Below are 5,000 nucleotides of genomic sequence, written 5' to 3'. Positions count from 1 at the left end.
TTTGCATATCTTCAGTGGTGGAAAGATTACTCACATGTTTTTACTTAAGTAAAAGTATCAATACTGTTATGTAAAAATGTAAAAAAAAAAAAAAAGTGAAAGTCCAGAATTCAAAATTCAAAAGTACAAAAGTATTGGTATCAAAATGTACCTGAAGTACCAAAAGTAAAAGTACTCCTTGTGCAGAATGTCCCATTTCACAAGTTTGCAAATGTATGAAATGTATAAAGATCTTTTTTGAAAATAGCAGATCTACAAGCTCACAATGCGTGGCATCGCGATGCATTGTGAGCTTGTTGATCGGCTATTTTCAAATGGCCAAAATGTAGTGGTTAAAGTGTGTTTTGCAATAATAATCAAAATGTACAAAGTAACTAAAGTTTTCGAATAATTGTAGTGGAGTAAAAAGTGCAATATTTGCCCCTGAGAAGCAGTGGAGTAGAAGTACAAGTATTGGAAATTGGAAATACTCCAGTAAAACAAAACAAAAAACTCTTACTTGAGTAAATGTAGGCCTACTTAATTACTTTACACCACTGCATATCTTATCTATGAAAGTAAAAGTCAGACTCCATCAGATCTGATGATATATTAATGAAAGGCTAGATGGTAGCAGACAGCCTCAACATGTTGTATGGTGTTACATAACAGAGTCCAGATGCTTTCACACCAGCCTCCCACGAGTCTCTTTTGGAGATCCGTTTCAGCTAGTTCAGAGGTCTTCAACAGGGGTCCTCAGAGCTACTATAGGGGGTCCGCCAAATCTTTGTGTGATAGGATTTAGTTTTTTTTTACATTAACCACTTGAACCTTAAAATTCCTTTTCTGAGGGGAACATTAGCCGAAAATAGCAGATCTACAAGCTCTCAACGCCTCGCGCTGCGAGGCGTTGAGAGCTTGTAGATCTGCTATTTTTGGCAAAGAGGCTATAGGTGTAGAGGGGGAAAAATAGGACTAAGTAAGAAAAAACCTTTCATCTGAAACACAATTTTATACAATATAGAGGGGGTCCCTGCTTCATCCCTCTCTCAGCTAGGGGGTCCTTGGCCTGAAAACGTTGAGGACCCCTGAGCTAGTGTGAACAGTGCTGCCACGTTGGCAGATCTACAAGCTCACAACGTGTTGTAGACCTGCTATTTTCAAAATAGCCGATGCCCGATGTATTATGTTTAAAATGCTCAATAGTGGCCCATATGTAGTCGCTTGTTTTCCAAGACCTGGTTGCTTGTTTCTCTCACAACATCTGGCAACAATGGCTATGAATGATCTGTGTTCCTCCAACTCAAAGCGGTTCTGGATCCTCCTTTTGGACCAAAGACTTTGGGTCCAAAATGAGGACCCGGAACCGCTCTCTTTGACTCGCAGGCAAAGAAAGACTTCGATCGCTTCGTTTAAGGGCTTGTCTTTGGCAACATTGTTGCTCTGATGGTGTGTGTGTGTGTGTGTGTGTGTGTGTGTGTGTGTGTGTGTGTGTGTGTGTGTGTGTGTGTGTGTGTGTGTGTGTGTGTGTGTGTGTGTGTGTGTGTGTGTGTGTGTGTGTGTGTGTGTGTGTGTGTGTGTGTGTGCCTTTCCTCTTCTTGCAAGAATAGAATAAAAAGCACACATTGTAACCATTTCCAGGCTATTTTAGAGGTTTAATAATACTCACAGGCTGGAGAAGAGCGGACTGTTGATCTTGCATTTCTTATAGTTTTTTTGTTTGTTGGTAATTCTACTTTAGAATGGGGATTTTAAAAACTGAGGTGGATTTGGAGGTTTGTTTATTGATCGACACCCCCTCTTCCCCACACACACACACCATGCATATTAACACACCATACATGCACTGAATCCCTGCAGAGAAAAACCTGCGTGAGATCCCACGGCTTTGCAGGAGTTCTTAATTAAGCGCTTAATTAACTAAATCTTTCATGTTTGACTTTCTCTCTCTCTCTCGCCCCCAAAAATATTCCATTCATGTGATTTATTTTCACCCACCGCCGGCATTTGAAAAATGTTCATGGAAAATAATAATTTGACTTAATTATTGAAAGCCTGGCATGTCAGAAGAACAGGGCTGCCATCCCATCCCTGCCCAGATGGCAGTTATCTTATCAGATCATTCCCAGATAACTGGAGATAATGTGTGTAAGGATTGGAATTGTGTGCGAGTGTCATAATATTATTTAACCCGTTCAATCCGGAAACGCATCATCCGTGTCATTTTAAGATTTCTTTGGCAGATCAGAATAGCAGATCTACAAGCTCATAGCACGGCACCGAGTGCTGCGCTATGAACTTGTAGATCTGCAATTTTGGGGGGAAATCGTGTTTGTGCAAATCTTTAAAGTAAAAATAAAAAAGTAGCCAAGATCTTAGTTAAAAATAGATGTATATATAGATGTAAAAAAAATAAATAGATGTATTCAAAGATGTGCACAAATGTTCAAAGATTTTTCAAAAATAGCAGATCTACAAGCTAATAGCTAATAATTGTGGTTACAGCTCAAATCTAAAATGACACAGATGTGTTCCCGGATTGAATGGGTTAACTGGGGGGCGGGGGCCACACCCTGCATGCATGCAGCGCACACCCTGGGAGCGAGGGATGGACGGATGGAGAGAGGGAGAGAATTGCTCATTCAGTCTCATTTTGCTTCCTCAACCTCAGTCTCTCACTCACTCCCCCCCACTCTCTCTCTCTCTCTCCTCTTCCATATGTGGTGAGCCCAGCCCCCATCTCCTGTTCTCCGCCTGTCTCTCTCTCTCTCTCTCTCTCTGCTGTCTTATCTCCTGTGTTGTTGTTGTTGTTGTTGTGGTGGTGCGTTGCTACACACTTCATTCTGATGTGATCTCAGGTTCTTGGTCGTTTACCTGGGATGGATCCCATAGTCTCCTGAGCCACTCAATACACACTTGTCTCACTGCATTCCATGCCTGTGATTACCTTGCTTATTGTAGGTGGCTCTGGATAGAGAGCGTCTGCTAAACGCCCTAATAGTGATTGTAATGGATGGATACATGACAGACAACGGCGGTGGAGACAGAGGGCATGTTAATCAGTGGGTGTGGAACAGTGACGGGACCGTGTATGTGTGTGTGTGTGTGTGGTGACTTGCATACTAGGCATGTAGCCATTCACTCAACTCACTCAACGATTCTAAATCCCGATACTAGGTTCATGATACGATTTTTCACGATTTTTAAAACACAAAATCAGTTTCCAGACAAATGACCGAAAAATCTTTTGTTTTTATTATTTCTCTCACACAAATCCAGTATTTTTTAAAATGTTCTTTTTATATTACTGTGTTTTCTCTTATCATCTTTTCAATACAGTAGTAAATTATTGTAAACTTTTTTAAATATAATTCTCTTACAAAGATCCTGTAATTTCTTATTTTTTCTCTCCTGCTGTTTGAATCGATTTTAATCGATTTGGGATAAATCGTTACATGCCTACATACTGTACATGTCAGGTATCTGCAAGCTCACAGTCACTTTTTGCAAAGTTTTAAACGATTTCTGCCTCTTAATGAAATGCCCAAAACGGACGGCAGGTTCGAAAGTGGTTCATCATCATTCCCAAACCTGACACTGACACGGACACAAGAAATATGCAAAACAATAGAGTGAGCAGATAGAGTGAGCAGATAGAGAGAGAGAGAGATGGAGAGCGAGAGATTGAAAGAGAGAGGTAAGAGTGGGTGATGGTTGGAAAGCGAGTGAAGAGAGAGATGGTTAGGGGGTGGGGCCTTGAGACATGAAGGGGGGGGGGGTTCCGACACTAAACGGTAGGGTAGGCACCGGTTGCCGCATCGCCACCGCCCGTCTACTTAGAGAGAGGAGGAGGAGGAGGAGAGTTTAAATGTGAGGAGAGGAGGTTTAACCATTCTTATAGGGGGTTTCAAATGGACCATTAAAGGGTCTGTAACTCCGAGAGTGTACACATGGAACCAAATGGAGCCGTAAACGGGTCCATTTGGTTCCATTTGTACACTCTCAGAGTTATGGTGGTCCTTTTGGAATTTTAAAGCTTGAGAACCACCGGTATTTTAATAGTATAGCAGACGTGAAGTCCACACTCCAGCCTCTGACAGTGTAGAGATAAAAGCTGGTTCCAGTGTTGGATCTGGTTCCTCCGAATCCCAACCCTAGTGAGAGGAGATGAGGGTAGATGTGAGGAAAGGAGATAGGAGATGAGGTATAGATGTGAGGAAAGGAGAGAGGGGGGTTATTATGTGCACTTAAGAACGGCGCTCCAAAGTGAATAATGGAAGCCCAGTGTTTTCCACTCTGCCTCTCACAGGATGCTACAGTCGCCCCGTGAGTAGAAACCCTGACCCCTGTTTGACTACAGAAGGCTGATTAACCCGTCAAAACCGGGAACGCATCTGGTTAACCACTTCAACCATTATTTTATACTTTGGCTATTCAGAAATAGCAGATCTACAAGCTCAAATCGTGGCACCGAGTGCCACGCTACGAGCTTGTAGATCTGCTATTTTTGGAAAATCGTGAAAAGTTGTGCAAATCTTTGAAAATTTTTAACTCAAATCTTTGCTTCTGGGGGGTCCCTGGAACAACGGAGTTTGAGATGGGGGTCCGCCACCAAATACATATCATTTTGGGGGTCCTTGACATGAAAAAAGTTTGATATTATAATTTTTTTTAAATTGTTTGTTTGAGATTTGAGTGAAAAATCATTGCTTTACAAAAAAAATAAATTGTATATATATATATATATTCAAAGATTTGCAAAAATGTAAAAAAAAAAAAATATGAGCTTGTATATCTGCTATTTCTGAATAGCCCAAAGACATCTAAAATGACACAGATGCGTTCCCGGATTGAATGGGTTAACTTAGGAGCGCTGTAGAAATCAACGGGCTATTCTCTTGTTACCCCCCGCCCCCCCCTCCTCCCCCCTGCACAAAACCCCTCAGTGTAACATTGTGGAACAGGAAGTGTTCCTCTCAGCGGTCGGTCCACGTGGGAAATGGGACGAGAGGGAGAATGTG

At 41.8% G+C, this 5,000-nt stretch overlaps 1 protein-coding gene and 1 long non-coding RNA gene across 3 annotated transcripts in view; one reads left to right on the top strand and one right to left on the bottom strand.

The window, feature by feature from the left end:
* Positions 1-5,000, bottom strand: part of LOC308080286 — a 408,660-nt gene that overhangs the window by 308,250 nt on the left and 95,410 nt on the right. The window lies entirely within an intron of this gene.
* LOC308080262 (sodium/potassium-transporting ATPase subunit alpha-1) overlaps positions 1-5,000 on the top strand; it is a 50,786-nt gene that overhangs the window by 594 nt on the left and 45,192 nt on the right. The gene's annotated exons all lie outside the window — the stretch shown is intronic.

Source organism: Gymnoscopelus braueri (genome assembly GCF_963280865.1).
Source record: "Gymnoscopelus braueri genome assembly, chromosome: 24".
Taxonomy (NCBI): Eukaryota; Metazoa; Chordata; class Actinopteri; order Myctophiformes; family Myctophidae; genus Gymnoscopelus; species Gymnoscopelus braueri.
Note: the sequence above shows the minus strand (reverse complement) of the source record. Positions and strands in the feature narration are given on the sequence as shown.